Here is an 18,913-nt window from a genome sequence, read left to right on the forward strand (position 1 = left end):
ACTGGGGACTTGTGTCCTCCAGCTATTTGATTTTAAGTGAGTATCTATTTTTAGCCAGACATAAGGTATGTCTAGCCTTTACTTTTCAAAGCTCAGACACTGTGCCAGGCATGTGGTTTAGACAATGGGGACCTACCTGATGGAGTGCCTTGCATTCCTGGGGCTGGAGCGACCTCACTCTAAGGACACACTCCTAGAAGTCTCCCTGCTCCATTCCATCATTTTGATCCATGTCCCAAATTCCTGGACTTGACACATGTCAAGAGATAATTCACATGATTGCCAGCTTGTTTTTGACTCTGTTTAAAAATATGCAATAAACCTTTACAGTATGGCCAGCATGACTGGGGGTTGGTTTTGAATTTCAGACTACTGAGGCTAGCTGTGCTAATGATTGCCTTTGGAGCTATTTCCCAAGGTCAGCCAGGATCCCTCTCATCGGCATCTCTGAGCAAGGAAGGCCACGCTCTCACTCAGTACCACTTCCTCCACTCCCCGTCCTCAGTTGTAGCACCCAGAAGGTACAAAAGATGGATTTAACAGTCCCTGTGTGGCAAATCAGACCCCAATCTAAATGAAACCCCCATTTCAAAGAATCCTGTACTCTGCTGTGCTGCGGCTGGGAGCAATGGAGGAAGCCTGGCTTTTTCTAGACACATCTTGCTGAGCTAGAGTTTCCCAGGAATATGTAAACATCCCCCCCATGTCAACTGTCATCCAATTGCCTGCTCCTCCTTTATTATCTCTCTTACCCTTATGGCAGTCAGGGTCAAAGAGACTAAATGTAATTTGCTATAAAATAATCTCCTTGTTTTGACAAGATAAGTCTTGCTCTCTGTAAGTTTTATTTTCCACAAATGTTTACAATGTTTATCTCAGAGAGACAGAGTGAGAGCAAGAGAGAGAGAGAGAGAGAGAGAGAGAGAGAGAGAGAGAGCTCGCACATGATAAGAGATAGATCCTGGAGCTCATCCAATGTCTTTCATGAAATCTTTTATTTATAGGAGAGCACTGCAGCATGTGAGAATGTGTTGGATGTGTATCTTCATTGAATTGTCTTCGGAGATTTTGTTTATTTTTATTTTATGTGTATAGATGTTTGCCTTAATGTGTGTCTGTGCACCACATGTCTGAGGGCCCTGTGGGGACAGAGGAGGACCTTGATGACCAGAAACCAGTCAGAGGAGGACCTCTGGGGACAGAGGAGGACCTTGATGATCATGAACTAGTCAGAGGAGGACCTGTGGGGACAGAGGAGGACCTTGATTACCAGGAACCAGTCACAGAGGACCTGTGGGGACAGAGGAGGACCTTGATGACCAGGAACCAGTCACAGAGGACCTGTGGGGACAGAGGAGGACCTTGATGACCAGGAACCAGTCACAGAGGACCTGTGGGGACAGAGGAGGACCTTGATGACCAGGAACCAGTTACAGAAGGACCTGTGGGGACAGAGGAGGACCTTGATGACCAGGAACCTGTCACAGGAGGACCTGTGGGGACAGGAGGACCTTGATGACCAGGAACCAGGGACAGGAGCTCGCTGAATTGCTGAGTCAGTGCTGGAAAGTGGACCAGAGTCCTTTGGCAGAGCAGCCTGTGCTCTTAGGCACGGATCCATCTTTCCTTTCTTTTTAAAGCACTGACAAAAGACTTTCTTGCACACCTGTAAAGGTGTTTGCCACCTTTCTAATAGCTGGCTTTAGGCAGAATAGCTCACATAAGCAGTCACAAAAATAATGTGTCTGAAATCCTCAGTTAAGAACACCACTCAGAACGTGTGTGCCCACATTTAAAATCTAAGTGGGAATAGGATCTGGGTTTCAACCACAGCACAAAAAACCAAGGGTGTTGGTAGGTGCACGTACCTCTGGCACTCAAAAGGTGGAGGCATGAGGACTATCCCGACTTTTCTTAACTTGTGAGCTTAAGATGGCTGTAACCAAATGCAGATCTCAAAATGCAGGTCTTTGCTTCCGGGAGAGGACCAAAAGTGCAAGGTCATCTTTATCTGTCTGTCTGTTTGAGTTTAAGGCTACCCTAAGCCACTTGAGGCTCTATCTCAAAAATCAAACTTTTAGGTACCCCTGCCCTATGTGAGCTTTTCTGGAATCCAGGTATGGCTGTGTTGGATCCAGGTATGGGTGTGTTGGAGGGGAACGGGTGTAGTTCCTATTGGGGAGGGAGGCATAAATTGCTGCCTCTTCTTTCTTATGTGAATATCTGTCCATTAGTGAGCCTTACACTCATCTCAGGAAGCAGATTTGGCTATTTCCATATTTTGCCTTCAGTCTTCTGTAAGTACTGCACCCCCCACCCCTACACACAAGCTTCATAACATATGACTTGGACTCTCCTTACAACAAACTTAATGACTTTTCCTAAGACCGCATAGACAAACGACAGGAAAAGTAAAACATCCCTTGGGCTTAGTGTCCATCCATGGGCATATTGTCTTTTTATTTTTAAAATTTGTGTCTGTGGTGTGTGTGTGTGTGTGTGTGTGTGTCTGTGTCTGTGTGTGTCTGTGTGTGTGTCTGTGTGTGTTTGTGTGTGTGTCTGTCTGTGTGTCTGTGGTGTGTGTGTGTCTGTGTGTGTGTGTATATGTGTGTGTGGTGTGTGTGTGTGTGGTGTGTGTGTGTGTGTCTGTGGTGTGTGTGTGTCTGTGGTGTGTGTGTGTGTCTGTGTGTGTCTGTGTGTGTTTGTGTGTGTGTCTGTGGTGTGTGTGTGTCTGTGGTGTGTGTGTCTGTGTGTGTTTGTGTGTGTGTCTGTCTGTGTGTCTGTGGTGTGTGTGTGTCTGTGTGTGTGTCTGTGTGTGTGTGGTGTGTGTGTGTGTGTGGTGTGTGTGTGTGGTGTGTGTCTGTGTCTGTGTGTGTGGTGTGTGTGTGTCTGTGTGTGCCTGTGTGTGTGTGTGTCTGTGTGTGTGTGTCTGTGTGTGTGTGTGGTGTGTGTCTGTGTGTGTGTGGTGTGTGTGTGTCTGTGGTGTGTGTGTGTCTGTGTGTGTGTGTCTGTGTGTGTGCCTGTGTGTGTGTGTGCCTGTGTGTGTGTGTCTGTGTGTGTGTCTGTGTGTGTGTGTGTCTGTGTGTGTGCCTGTGTGTGTGTCTGTGTGTGTGTCTGTGTGTGTGTGTCTGTGTGTGTGTGTCTGTGTGTGTGCCTGTGTGTGTGTGTCTGTGTGTGTGTGTCTGTGTGTGTGTGTCTGTGTGTGTGCCTGTGTGTGTGTGTCTGTGTGTGTGTGTCTGTGTGTGTGTGTGCCTGTGTGTGTATGTGTGTGTGTGGTGTGTGTGTGTGCGGTGTGTGTCTGTGTCTGTGTGTGTCTGTGTGTGTGTGTGTGTGTGTCTCTGTGTGTGTGTCTGTGTCTGTGTGTGTGTGGTGTGTGTGTGTGTCTGTGGTGTGTGTGTGTCTGTGTGTGCCTGTGTGTGTGTGTGTCTGTGTGTCTGTGTGTGTGTGTGTGTCTGTGTGTGTGTGTGTCTGTGTGTGTGTGTCTGTGTGTGTGTGCCTGTGTGTGTGTGTCTGTGTGTGTGTGTGTGTACTTTGGAGGAAGTCAGTTCTCTTCTTTCACCATGTAGATTTGGGGGATTGAATTTATGTAGTGTGTCGTGGTGGCAAGATACCTCTGACGAGCTATCTCTCTAGTCCCATGTGGACTCTGAATCAAACAATTTTATTGGCTGATAGAAAGGTGGATCAAGAAAAAAATGTTTCTTTTATTGTATTGAAAACTGCAAATCTCGCGTATCTCTTCTGACATAATTGAGAGCATCTGCAAGATCCCGGCTAACCGCAGCTGGAGCCCTGACTCGACATCAGAAAATGGAACTTATTCCAGCCCTTGTGTTACCACCCGAGCTCCTGGGCATGCGTCTTCTCTGGCCTTTTTCTCTTCAGGAGAGCGGGTTGAAGGTGTCAGTTCTTCCCTGGGCCAGAGTGACTTTATGCCTATTCCAGTCAGTGTGAGAGGGAGGAAATGAAGGTCTTTGATAACGGGGTAATGGAACCTGGGCTAAATGGGGTGTCACAGAAGGAGACTTCCTGAGTGACATGAGGTGGCATTTCATCTTTACAGCCTCCACAATTTCACCTCTGAAATGCAGTAAATTTTGACTCACTAGAGATTAAAGTGTGAGCAAGGGCTGTTTTCTTTAAGCACTGATGTTGAGTCCTATAACATGGTTTTTATCCTAGTCTCTTCAGGACAGACGCTCATGCTAGTTTACTGATATTTCTGAGCTGGGGCTCTTTCGAGTCCCATTTGTCCACTGTCTTAGAAGTATATGTGAATACATATACTTTCTCAAGATTAAACATTATTATTGCCCACTACCCTTTTGGGTACTGGGTTAAAAATTATAGGCAATGCCTGAACCCCTTGAGTTCTTTTGAGTGTGGGAGTGGGAGCACAAACACCATTTCCATCACAAATACCTCTGCCTGGCATCCAGCAACAGAATAGAGTCCCTGTTCTCAGAAGAGGTGGCGGATAGCACTATCTGAACACCCTGAGTGTAAGCCAGGACATTGAGGGCCTGTGATTAAGGACCTTCAGTGCTTTGGGGCATTTTTTAGCTATGATGGTGTTTTAGATAGCATCTTCAGGTATTAAAAACTGCTTTGTCTATATGCTGGGCCAGCAAATCCGAGCCCCCAGGCTGTGAAGGGGAGCAGAGAAAAGGCAGGATCTTGGGCTGCTTGCCTTGTAGACCAGGCTGGAGAGAATGTGTCCCCACCCCCATCTTGTTGCTGTGGTCTGCTCAGGGCAGCCTGATGCTATCAGCATTCTTGTCAGGGTCTGTCTGGGTGATGGGTGATTAATGAGCTGTAACTACAGCTATCTTTGACAAAAAACAGCAGTGGCTCCTAGGGTTGGACAGGCTTGGGGTAAGGGAGGCTAAAGAGAGTTCATTATCTAGACTCTAGTCCTCATAAAAGTGCCCGGGAATCCTTCTTCCAAGCAGCCAACTCCACCGTCTATACCAGAGCTTTCCTAACTAAAACAAAGCATGTTTTACCATGGGCACACTGGCACATCTCCCCCATCTTCCTTTTCCTTTCCTCTTTTTCCTCTTTCTCTTCCTCCTCTCCTTTTATTCCTTCCCCTGTCTCCTTCCCCCTTGCTTTCTGTTCAGTGCTTCCCAAGCCCTGCTATCTTCCTTTGGTGACCCTGGGCTAGTGTGCCATGGTAAAACAGTATAAAGCACAGTTTCCAGCAATGGTGTGAGCAACGGCGAAAGAGGATAAATGAGGAGTTTGCTTTGAAGACTTTAATTGTCAGGATTTATTCACTCTGCAGGCTCTCCTGTGGCTGGTCTGGGCAGTTCCTAATTTGTTCCAGTGGCCAGCCATTCACTCTAATCAAATTGCAGCCTGCTTCATGGCTATAGGTGTCATGCTGAAATCCAAGCTGGTTATATTTCACTGGCAACATGAGCAATTACATTAGCCTTCTAATATGTGCTTTTGTCCAGTCAACAGCTGCCGTAAAAGCTCTTGTGTTAGGACTGGATTGTAAATAATCGGCTGCCTGAGTATTTAACCTGCTGTAATTTCTCCCCCAGCCGTCACATAGCCACGCAGTGACAAGTCCAAGAAATGTGCTGGCTGCATGCTCAGGTCAATCTAAGGTTTGGCCACAGGGATGTCTATTTCCAATGGTAGCTCCAGGTGCTTCTGAAGCACCAGCCCAAATTCCATACCTTGCCTGCATTGCTGAACCCATCAGCACTCCTGGCCCTGTGTTCAGGCCATGGCCCCCCTTTTCTATCGCAGCAGGTCCTAATACTTCACAGCATCCTTGGGGACTGGCCCTTCATCCTATGCAGAAAAAGATTGCACAGCCTATATGATGAAGTGATTGGCTGCATACAGCATCCTTTTTGGATACTTCAGAGCCAACAAAACCAGGTCCCATTATACACTGAGCAGAGCCAGGAGACACTGCTGGGACATTGGGGTAGCCTTTGCTCTCAAATGCTTCTTCTGCAGTGGCAGACAGGCTAATGATCCCCCAAGGACACAGTTTCTCTCTTAGGATGGAAAAAGCAAAGCCGGGCTTGAGCTCATCTCTGCTGTCTTTAATCATCTGCCAGATCAATAAACGGCTCCTTGAGCCTGAATTCTTCAAGGCGGGTGTCTGCGAGAGAGCCTCGGTGTGGTAGGAAGCCAGGTTGAGGCAGGCCCAGGCTTGTAGCAGGCCATCCAGCCCCACTGGCAGATCCCTGGACTAGCATGCCACGGAAGATCAAAGGCCCTACAGGGCAATGGGCACACACCCTCTGGAAAATGGAGGCAACTCAGATGTTCATCCCAAGAGAAGAGAGCAGACTGGAGACACCTGGGGCCTTCCAGACAGAGGATCTGTCTTAGTTTGCTTTCTGTTGCTGTGATAAAGACACCATGACTTAGAAACTTGTGCAAGGGTGGGTCAGTCACGGACCATTATCAAAGAAGGAAAGGTAGGAACTCAAGGCAGGAGCCATGTTGTCGGATTGCTCCTTTGTTTTCATTTACCAACCAGGACCACGGCCCAGGAGTCACACTGCCTCCCTTGAGCTGTGCTCGCCCATATTAATTGTCAATCAAGAAGATGCCCCACAGACTTGCCTCCAGGGAACCTGCTAGAGGCATTTTCAAGTTCCTCTTCCTAGACAACTCTATTATGTTGACAAAGAAGTTGATTAGGACAGGGTCCCTTCAGAGACTCTACGAGTGAAGAGAAGTGCCAGGCTTTATTGCACACAGAGGCAATATCCATGACTCTTGCCTGAGCTTCCCTGGTCTGAGAAATACCCAGGACTCACCCTTTGGGCTCAGTTTGTTAGTCTACAGAACTATTACTATTGCCCGGTAGTGTGAAAGAGTGGCCTGGGTGACATTGTCAACATCTGTGATGTTGGGGGTAGGTGATGGGTGGCTGACAACTTTCCCCATTAGCCCTTTTTTATTTGTTTGTTTTGGGAAAGGGTCTTACTCTGCGGTCTAGTCTGGCCTTGAACTCACTGCAGTTCTGCCTCAGCTTCCCAAGTGTTGCCACTGCAGGCATGAGGGCATGAGTCACCAGGTCTGGCTTCATCAACCAACCTCTTTGAAATCCACTCGAAGGGTTGATGCTCAGCCAGGCTGTGCAGAGAGCAGACCCATCCAATCTGATCATCTAGACCACTATTCTCCCAGTTCCTAAATTACTAGGTGTTTTCATCCCTCCCACACACTGGCACAGAGAGATACCTACCTACTCAGCAACTCAACTCATTCAAGGTTCTCCCTGGTAGGAGTTGAGATAGCCCCTCAAGAACTCTAAATTCTGTGAAAGTTGTAGCAACCCCCAAATTGAAAATACAAGTGTGGCTAAGCGATAAAATAGACGCAGTGAAAAGCAATTGCACTCTTATTTGCTCAAGATACTGCCTTGCTTGGTTGGTTTGTGATGTTCCCTGTTCATTATCTTTGAAACAGTTCCAGTGTTCCTGCTTGGCTGGCAGCTGAAGGATGTGCTCAGCCTATGTATACCGGGTAGTCCAGCTCCAGGTCTGTCAATCATCCTTGCTTAGCTTCCTCCGCTCTCCTACTGCACTGTAGGACTCAGGGTTGAGAGCAGGAAAGGACAGCTTAGAACACTGAGGGCCACCAACTCCCAAGAACCCTGGTTGTGAAGGTTGCTTAGAGCACAGAAATAGGATTTAGACATTTCAGAATGCGAAGGGCTTCATATTCATCTGGTGCAGGATCTCGTCCCTGCCTAGCAGGTGCAAATGACAAAAGTGGGTCACATGGACCTGAGGCTTGTGAGGGCAGAGCAGCTGGGCCTGGATTCAGAGGACGTGAGCATTCTTATCTAGTAGAGAGGAACACCGTGTGTGAGGCAAAGAGACAACATATCTGTGAAATCAGCTCATCAAAACCAAATGGACGGGACAAATCTGAGAGGAAATGAGCAACTAGTGACAGGCTTGAGAAAATACGGTCTATTCCATTTACACTTCTTAGTAATAGTCATTTTTAAAATTCCAGCATCTTTAGAGTTCCATTTGATTTCAGTGTTCACTGGATAAATGCTGCAAGGCCAGTTGTTCCATCTCTTGGATTCATTACTCATAAAAATCAGAATATTAATTCTCATGTAGAGATGTAATTTTAAAGAAGGAAGGAAGAAAGGGTAGGAAAAAAAAAAAAAGAAAGGAAGGAAAAAAGAGAAGAAAGAAGGAAGGAAGGAGGAAGAAGGAAGAAAGGAAGGAAAGAAAGAAAGAAAGAAAGAAAGAAAGAGGAAAGAAGGAAGGAAGAAAGGAAAGAAGAAAGGAAGGAAGGTCAGTCATTTGTAGGTACTTCTGAGCCCAGGTTCCCAGGATCCACACTGCATGGCTCACAACTGTTTGTAACTCAGCTCCAGGAGATCCTATGTGGGTACACACACACACACACACACACACACACACACACACACACTTTTTTTTCCAAGACAGGGTTTCTATGTGTAGCTCTGGCTGCCCTGGAACTAGCTCTTATAGACCAGGTTGGCCTTGAACTCACAGAGATCTGCTTGCCTCTGCTTCCCTAGTGCTGGAATTAAAGGCATGCGCCATCACCCGGCTCAGACATACTTTTAAAACATTTTAGAATATCCTTTACAAACTTTGGTACAATTAGAATGCAAATTGCTTGCGGATTGAAATGGGGATGTGCTGATAAACGCCAGAAACAGCTTCCCTTTAGTGTCTATAATGGGCCTGAATGTTCCCTCTAGCGAGATTTGTGAGGGATGGGGCTTGGCAAGAACTCCTATCTCCATAGCACGTTTAGATTTTTTTCTCAAGGATGTTAGGACTGAGTTTATGCTTGGATTCCATTCAGTAGTATAGCCAGCGTGGAAGGAAGGGCTAGGGGAAGACTTGGCTATTTGGAAGCTGGCTGGCAGTCTGGCAAAGGGATTCTCATGTTACTGTTGATTTCGGGGCATTTGAAGCTTGCAACCTGCTCTTTTATTTTTGGCATGGACTACAAAAGATTACTTAGAATTGAAGGGTACATACCCTCTCAGAGATGGCTGAGCTGACTCTAGAGGGTGCCCACGTGACACCCCTTGCTGCCATCCTTCTGGCCTCCACATGTGTTCTGTGGCTGTGCTGGGGGCTCCTTAGACAAGACTTCTGGCACCTTTCTTCACAGCCCAGGAAGTAGGCTCACGAGTCCCACTCTATCTGGTAGGACGACAGCTGGAGAGTTGTGAGATCCCAGCCACATTCCATAGCCCCTTGAAAAGACTCGGTTCACCAGGGGAGTTTTTGAAAGCCACTTGTAGGCTTCACGCTCAGCCTGGGTGTGAGGAGGACAGACTTACCCTGTCTGCTTACCTCGAGGACCACACGGGCTTAAGTTCAAATGCACAGGCTCTCTAACTTTGTCTTCTGCTCTCCAGACGAGCCCAGCCACTTCCACTCCACCCTCCCTCCCCTCAAAAGCTACTTCCACTTGCTGGGCAATTGGAACAGGCCTGCAGCTTTATCTTCCCTTTTCCTCAGGATTCCTTTGTTTCCTCGGGACCACAATTTAATCTCCTAAATTGGAGTGACAGTGAAAGGCACAGCAGTGGGAGGAGAACAATGACTGACCAAACATGTCACCAAGCACAGCCCTGCGCATCAGCAGGACTACGCATGTGCAGCAGACATTCGCTCAGACAATTCTGATGTGGGGCTCGGGCTCCCCCACCCCTACCCCTCCTGATCTGCATTTATGTACTATTTATTTGTTACTTAGTGTATGTATTATGTGTGGATGTATTATTTAGTTTATGATGTATGTGTGTACGGTGTATATATGTGTGTGTGAATTTGTGTGTTTGTGTTAGTGCAGGCAAGCACATGTCATGATACACATGTGGAAATCAGGGGACAACATGGGTGCCTTCTGCTTGTTTGAGACGGCACTTCATGTTAGTCCTTGAGTATGCCAGGCTATCTGACCTGTGAGACGGATGGAATGTTCCTGTCCCTGCCTCCCCTGTCTCTGTAGGAATGTGGCATCATAGATGGATCACTCTGTTCAGAGTGACATGGGTCTTGGAGCCTGAACTCAGGTCCCTGTGCCTGCATGGCAAGGGTTTTCCTCCCCCAGCCACCCCCTCCGCCTGTTTATCCTCCTCTCTTTTCGAAGGTCCAACTGAAGAGAGGTTTCTGCCGGAACACCACTGTGGCTCCAGATGGGAACTCAAAGACGCCACTATTGAATGCCTTTTCCGATTAAGGCCTACCCATCAAACTAATTAGCACAGAGGATTATGCTCAGTTCCTGTGACTTCCTCAGGAGAGCTGCGGTGCTGGGAGGTTTGAGACAGATTCCCTTTATGCCTGGGCTTCCGTGTAGGCCTCCTTGGGGTCATGCATTTGGCAGCCCGGGTTCCCACCTACGTCAGTGGAAACCCTGTGGGCAGAAAGAGGGCCGGCACTCTGCGTACTCCCATGCTATCAATTCAAAACAGGGCTGAGCATGAGCTATGCCAGCCAAGGTTTGATTGCCTGCATTTTTGTAACTACAGCCTTTCCTTTAACTAGTGATACTTGTTGGATCAATTTTGAGTAATCCTTTTCACGCTTACAGTGAATTTGTTTGAAAAGATCAAATGTGAACACAGATTTTCATATTGAAAAAGACATTTTGTTGCACAGTTTCTAGACCTCAGGAACATCAAACAGAGAAACAGCAAAGACTCACTTCTCTGCCTAGTGTACTGTGTGGGCCTGGAACAATATTTAAAATGTACTCAGGAAGGAGGGGGGCATGATCTTGTACAGAGGATGACATAAGAATCACCCAAATTTAAACTATTTACAATAGAAGGTCTCAGACATTCATACACAAAAATAAAATAAAATGGGGGGATTACTCCTTTCAAGGAACAGCCACTGGTTGTTACAAGCTCCAGGTCTACCTAACCAGACTTGCACACCCACTTCCCTATTTGTTTTTAACCAAGAATCCTTGACTTAAAGCTTTGAGATGAAACACGTTCCGTTTCTTTGTGCCTCATTGTCCCCTGTGACTTAAGAAAAGCTGAATGTTCTTCCAACTGAAGTCTCAAAGAAATCCCAGATAAAGAAGAGTTTGACTTTATGTTAAGGGCATAGGAGTAGAAAATACTGCTTCCTCTCGCACTGGGAGAAACACTCCATCCAGTAGCCCTGGGTGGGGCATTCATGCCGTCCTAACTCTGCCTAAATGTGCAGCGTAGACTTTTGCATTTGCAAAAGGTGGGATGCCTTTGAGGATGGGGGCGGGGCTTTGTGCCTCGTGAGGATGTTGAAGAAGTCCTGGGCTCTGCGTGGTGACCTCTCAGGGACTTATTCTGGACTACTCTTACCGCAGTGAACACATCCCATGCTGGGACGTCACTGTTAGGTCAAGGATCTTCCTCCATGCAGGTTACAAGCATTTTTGAGTCACATTAGCCTTGTATCCTAGAACATAATTTTTGCCTTATAGTTTAATCTAAAGAAAAAAACTTTTGAAAGAAATAACCTGAAACTGTTGACTTTTTTAAATCAATAAATTGTTTCATATCTCCATTCAAAAAAGTGATTCACAAATATCATGATCGAGTTTTCCACCTACTTTTCCAGGACATACTTTTTTTAGAGGCTAAGTGTCAAAAGAGAGACAACCACAATAATGGAACAAATTCAAAAACACCCCAGCCAGTACTTGAGCAGAGTCACTGAGAAGTGATAGACAGAGGCACAGGCAGAGGCAAATGGGCTAGGAGCTGTTCTTCTTCCAGTAATGGCAGAAGCAGACTCACACTCTGCCTATAAAATACAATAAGAGGAACACAAGATGGTTCCTAGCAGCTTGGATCCCAGTAGCCCCGAACTAGAAGGAGCTCAAGGCCTGTCTGCAGCTGAATGGATCAATACATGCTGGCTTATCCACACAGCCAAATACTGGCCAGTGAAACAGCAGCCTGCTGGCCCCCCAAATCACCGCGAGTTGAGAGGCAAAGTCTCACAAGAGTATGTACTGTGCAAAGAGATTTCCAGAACAGAGCTCTATGTATGGTGACAGACCCCAGGAAGCTGTTTTATCTGCTGTGCCACTGACTTTCAGGAGAAAAGGGGACAGTGGTACCTAGCATCCTGCAGCAGTTCTGCATTTTGATCTTGGTGTGTTTATGTGTGTAGAAATTTATTTTCTTGCACATGTAAGATTCATGCCATATATATATGTAACTCAAATTAGAAAAAAAATAAAAAAGAAAGCAAGCACTGCCTTTTATTGAGTGCTTACTCTGTGCCAGGCAAAGCGCTAAGCACATGAGGCTTTGAAACATTCAGCAATTTACCACAGCATCCAGACCCTGGGAGCCAGTTCAGCTGCCTCAGACTCTAACTCCCAGGCTCCCAGGCCTGCCCTGAAGCCTGACAGCTAATCCTCAGCCTTGTTGGACTGGGCCCAGCCATCCTGGCCTCAGAGCTGAGCAGGTGGGCTGGGGAAGCAGCAGCGGCTTCGCTTGAAATGTCTCTTTGATAACAATATACCTCTGTTGCTGTATTAACGAAGCTGTTAAAACATTTCCCTTGCTGTTGGCTATGTCAGAGGCCTTTGCCAAGACTCGGGGACAGTGGTCTGATTGTTGAGGGAAGGAACTCGCTGGAGGAGCAGTGAGTGGTGTTTTCAATAAGGCATGGAGGTAGGAACAGAAAACACATTATTTATGGAATTCCTTCTCATTCTGACAGGACGCTCCTTTGAGGGAAGGAAAGTCAGACACAAGGTTTCAGAACACACACAGTCCTTCTGTTTACTAAAATTCCCTGCCCTAACTAAATTATTTTATGTAAACTTGTTAAAGGAAGGAGGCTTAATTAATAAAGCCATTGGTAATAGTGACCAAATGGGCATTTGTTGTATTCATATTTATCAAATGAGGGTTCAAATACTTGAGCCCCATTCTCAGTCCAAAAAGGTGAAAGAAGAAAGAGCCTGAGCTGACTGTGAGATTCTCTCCTCCATTTTCCCCATCGGGTCCCCTCCCGTGTTACCTCCTTACCATCAGATCCACTTTCTTCTGTGGGCAGAGTCCAGCCTGGTCCACCACGAGAGACTCAGGTCATCCTGAAAGCAGACTCTACGTCCCTGAACACGGCATGCCAATTGGCTTCTGGGAAGTCCGTTAGGCCAGTGGTCTCAACCTGTGGGTTGTGATCCCTTTGACAAGCCTCTCTCTCCAGCATGCGGAATGAAAAGGGAGGTGGAGAACCACTGTCTTAGGCGCTTCTGGATCAAAACTGCACTCAGCATCACCTTCAGGGGGTGCTGCTAAGATGGTACTAGAAAGAGGATTTGCTCTGAGGGGACCTCACACCTAGGATGCAGCTGGACAAGGACAATAGAAGCTAATTCACCAGGAATAAATGAATGCTTCTCTTCTCCTCCAGAAAACAAAATGTGAACACAGGATTCAGGGCCAACTTCTTAACGACTTTGCTTCCTTAACTGGGTGTAAACTGGCTCCGTGGCATGCTGAGCTTTAAGCTCTGCCATGTTTCAAAATCTGGTAGATGTAAAAATTTTCAATTTGAGTCCTATGCTGAAATAAGGAATCTTTAACAAATATAAACAAAAGCAACAAGTGGGAAGCCTGGCTGGGCTTCTGACTCAGAGCCGATATAAACATGGAGGACAGGCAGTGGAACTCCTCCCTTCTTCACAGCCCAGCGGTTATGGCCACCAGGAGCTTCCTGAGCTACTGGGGAATCTTAGGCCCTCTCTCTGCATCCTTGAAGCTCTGCCATTCCACCTGTCCTGATACAAACACTAATTTCCATCCCTGTCCCAGGTCACTTAGTCCTGCACCAACATGATTTTGCATTTGAGTTAGAAAACATTAAAAACAAACAAACAAACAAAACAAAACAAAACCAAACCAAAGCCCAAGGCTTTGTTACATCCAGCCCAAGCCAAGCATCTCAGAACAAGGCCTGGCCAGGATTTGGTTAAGGGACTAATGACTTTTCTTTGATCATTGTCGGCTCTTTCCTCTTTAGCCAGTAGGTGGCACTCATGAGCGGGGAACTAACTAACCATTGAGAAAGCTAGGCTACAAGGCAGGGGCCTTTGTGTGCCATTTCAGATAGGTGACGACTTGATGACAGACAGCAACAGGCATGACAGGTGACACCATTCATTCTGAGAAAGCAATGATGACAGTGGAGACTCGTCTGTGAAGTTGGCTTTACTGACCAAGGTCTAACCATACAGCAAGCTTGCAAGGGGGCAGTATTTTCAGACCTAAAGTCACATGGGGCTTAGCTACAATTTTCTCTCCGGAGGTTCCTTCTTTTCTAAGCCTGCCCTGCCCTTCCTGGGTCACCAGTTCACCCAGTCTGTCTGTGAAGAGCCTGTACTGGCCTTCCCCATCAGACATACTGCCATTAACACAATCCTTGCCAGGCTCCTGTAGTCTGTCTTGCTAAACATCTCCTTATTCCCACCGCCTTCCTCAGGATAAGGCCTCAATGCGCCATTGTACTGTGTATCCTCAGGATGGTCCTGTGTTCTTGTAGATCCCTCAGAAAGGTTTACGTGACGGGTACTTTACTGTCCTGTCTGAGAGAGGTAAGGACAATTCGGAGGCTGAAAGAACACACAAGATTAGACTCATAACCAGAGTTATCAGGAAGCCATCAGATGTAACTGCTCTGAATTAAATGCTACTTCTAAGGGCAGTGTAGGAAAAGCCATCAGGAGTATAGCACCCTCTTTCATCTCTTTTGCCCTGGTCCAAACCAAGACATCTCAACTTCAGCGCTAATTGACATTTGGGTATGAATGATTCTGTTGGGGATGGTGCCTACCTGAGTACCATGACATGAGCGGGATCCCTGACTTCTACCCACTATGACATCTAGATGCCCGTAGCTCCTGCACCCCAGCTGTGATACCCCCCAAAATGCCCCAGCTACCACCTAATAGCGTCCCTGCCAGGCCCCACTTGCAAACAGAATCCAGGAGATAAGGACTATTTTATACTTTCAGCTAGTGGGGCAAGGTCATGTGTCTCTGCTTCCAGCACTTCAAGTTTGTTTCTGAAGTCTGACTTCCCGAATAACAGAGAAGGAGCGAGGGTGACAGGGACTGACCTTGCTGGCGTACTCAGTTAGTGGCTATGGTCCGCTGGGCTGTTTTCTTCCTGTTGGACTACTTCCTGTCCCCTATTGTCTTGATTTTCTGCTTCTTTCCTTTTCTCTTCTTTCCTCTCGTAGTCACTGTTTTTCTTTCTGTCTTGTCCTGAACAATTAAGTCCATTTGAGATGGTTTGCCAAATTAGCCAACTCCAACACCCATGGGCACATCTTTCATCTCAAGACATGGGCATTCTTTTCTCTGGGTCCCAGGCCCTTCTTTGCTCTAACTGTGAACTTCCAAGCTGTGTTCACAAGAGCTAACTAACTCAGAAAGCAAGTTCAGTGTAGTCAGGCAATGGTTTGTATGAACAAGTTTTTTCTAGCAGTATTTTCAAATTCCAAATCTACATAATCACTTGCAAGAAAAGAGAGAAAGCCAGCAAGATGGCATGGTCCTAACAGTTAGCCAGACCCACACCATGCATGGGCAGTACTGGGCTACCTAAGGTGGGTAGGGCCTCCCAGAATACATCTTTTTCTAGGTATCAATGAAACCACTACCGGATACTCAGCCATGTCTCCTGCCTTCCTAAATGATGCAGGGGAAGCAGTCGGGTTAAACTGGGTAAGAAAGCAGCACTGAGCATGTGTGGGCCTTGGTTTCTCTGATGGCTTCGCCAGCTCAGGATTTCCTCTTCCACTTCCAGTGCAGCAAGGTTGCGGGGCCTTTCTGTCTGCAGGTGGGGTTCAGAAACTCGAGAGAGTCCTTTCGGGGAGAGAGAACTATATCCAACCAACCAGCGTATTTGCACATGTGCTGATTCCCAGGCTTCCCGGGGTTGCTACTTGGCAATGCACTTTGTGGAATATTTGTTTGCCAGGCTTCTAGATGGTTAGGAGCTAAAGTTGGCAGAAAAACTACTGTTTTGAGTGGTTTCTCCCTCCCCTGAGTTACTTTTCTTTTAAAAATAAAGTTTTAAGTTTAAGCCCTACATTTCATGCCAAGCCACAGAGTTCAATTTAGCATTTTGGGGTAGCCATTTTAATTTATTTTTACCTTGTATTCTTTGACTTGCAATCGAGATCACGGCACAAGGAACTGGGGATTTTTCTATGGTGACAGATATGAATGTAAAGAAGTGACATCTTTTAAGAATCTTCCTCTCCTGCAACCTCGGTGAAACTCTGAAACACAGCTTGCTCCAATCCTGAGGGGACTTAAGAGGTGAGTGAACAGCCACGCAGGGGGACACACCACTCTTTAGGACCTTCACAGTGCGACAAAACCCCAGGCCCTTCCCTCAACTCCCTCGGGCTTTTCTAGCCAGCCAGCAGGAAGTTTCCTGCAGGTAGGCTCCCCCCAAACCCAACCCCATTCACAGGACCCTCCAAGCTACTGGTGCTACCCCCCACCTAAGAGCTAACAGCTTGCTACAATACTGAGAGTACCAAGAGCTTGCTACAACACTGAGGGGACCAAGAGCAGGTTTATAGAGACCTCAGAGCTTCCTGAGACACAGACATTGACAGTACAGAGCAGATTAAGAAAAATTCCCAAACACTCAGACAGCCACTGCAAGGATTGGACCAAGACACAAAGGCACTGCTGGCCTCATTTGAAGGAAGAGATAGGAAGGCAGCAATGCAAGAATTTATCCAAAAACTTAAAAAGCAACATGGTAACACCAGAACCCAGTGGTCACACAACAGAAAGACTTGATCATCCTAATCCAGAAGAAGCAGAAGAAAATGACTTTAAATGTTACTTTATGAAAATGATGGAGACTTTTAAAGAGGGAATGAAAAACTCCCTTAAAGAAATGGAGGAAAAAGACAAACAAAAAATTGGAAGAAATTAATAAATCCCTCAAAGAAACCCAAGAAACCCAAGAAAAAAGCAATCAAACAGGTGAAGCAAACAGTTCAAGACTTGAAGACTGAAATAGAGGTAATAAAGAAAACACAAACAGAGGGAATTCTGAATATGGAAAATCTGGGTAAATGAACAGGTACTACAGAGACAAGTATAACCAACAGAATACAAGAGATAGAAGAATGAATCTCAGGTGCTGAAGATACTATAAAGGGAAATAGACTTATTGGTCAAATAAAACATTAAGTTCAACAAATTCTTAACAAAAAACATCCAGAAAATCTGGGACACATGAAAAGACCAAACCTAAGAATAATAGGGATAAAAGAAGAAGAACTCCAGCTCAAAGGCACAGAAAATATATTCAACAAAATCATAAAAGAAACTTTTCCAACATAAAGAAGGATATCCCCATGAAGGTATAAGAAGCTTACAGAATACCAAATAGACTAGATAAAAAAGTCCCCTTGCCATATAATAATCAAAAAGCAAAATATACAGAATAAAGAAAGAATATTAAGAGCTGCAAAGGAAAAAGATCAAATAACATATAAAGGTAGACCTATCAGAATTACACCTGACTTCTCAATGGAAATCATGAAAGCCAGAAGGTCTTGGATAGATGTGCTGCAGACACTAAGAAACCATGGATGCAAGCCCAGACTACTATACCCAGCAAAGCTCTTTCACCATCGATGGAGAAAACAAGATATTCCACGACAAAAACAGATTTAAACAATACATATCCACAAACCCAACCTTACAGAAAGTACTAGAAGGAGAACCCCAACCCAAGGAAGCTAAAACACAGGCAACAGATACCCCCCCCCCACACACACACCATTATAACCCAAAGAAGGGAAACACACAGACACTATTACGGAAAGACTTTTCCATGGAGCCACCTCCTTCCTTTACAACAGTTTTGTTTCAAAATATACCCATCCCTCAAAACATTTTTAAATTATCTGGTGAGAGTTCTACCTGCTCGTCCAGAAATGAATACCATTTCATGACATTTCATTCCTCGCTGTTTCTAAGTGATAAAGCTCCCAAACCTCCACCAATCATGTGTCTCACAAACACTATCAAAAAGAATCAGGGTTTCTTTCAAAAGAGGTTCTAAAAATATCACTTCAGTTTACTGTGGCATTCTCTGAAAGGAAATGGCAAGGGACCCACATATGTGCTCCCAGGACACCACCAGAGAGGCTAGTGTCATAAACTCCTCAGACTCCCTTAAAGCTCACAGGGCCAGAGTGAGCCATTTGCAATGAGTTTCCATTTCGGACGCTTTGCATGAGGACTGTGTGTAAGTTAACACTTCTGCCATCTACAGACATGGACTAACATGGTACCCACGTGGGAGGACAAAAAGCAACAAGGACTGGGTGGCAGCCTTCCTTTGTCAGCTCACTCTACTCTGCACTAGGGCTGTGAGACACAACAGCCTGATGGCCAGGGCTTCCGTTTGCAGATGCTGGAACCAATTTGTAGTGTAGTCTGCCACCCAGTGTGCCTATGATCTCAGTGAACTACACACAGTTTTCTCCTTGGTGAAAACTGGTTTCCGCGAAGGCTTCATAGGGCTTCCGCGGGTATCTAAAGTCTGCAAAGTGCTGGATGATGGGCCTGGTACAGCGCCATGTTGGAACAGTGTCCGTTGTCCCCGCCCCATTCCTTGTCTCTCAAGGCTGGCTTCCTGAGCTCTACAGTGTGGGGGCCTGGCCTTCCTGGAGTTCTGTCCTTCACAGGGGTCTTTCCAAAGCACATTAACTAAAACCATCTCTGTGGAGGCGCTGGGGTAGTACCACACATAGCTCAACATCCTCGAATCCAAAACTTCCCCAGGAACCCTGTGGTGGTTAACAAGATACATAGGGGCAGCGACTCACCTCAGCTCTGCAGGGGATTGAAGGCTTTCCTCACC

The sequence above is a fragment of the Arvicola amphibius genome, chromosome 6 (assembly GCF_903992535.2).
Source record: "Arvicola amphibius chromosome 6, mArvAmp1.2, whole genome shotgun sequence".
Lineage (NCBI taxonomy): Eukaryota > Metazoa > Chordata > Mammalia > Rodentia > Cricetidae > Arvicola > Arvicola amphibius.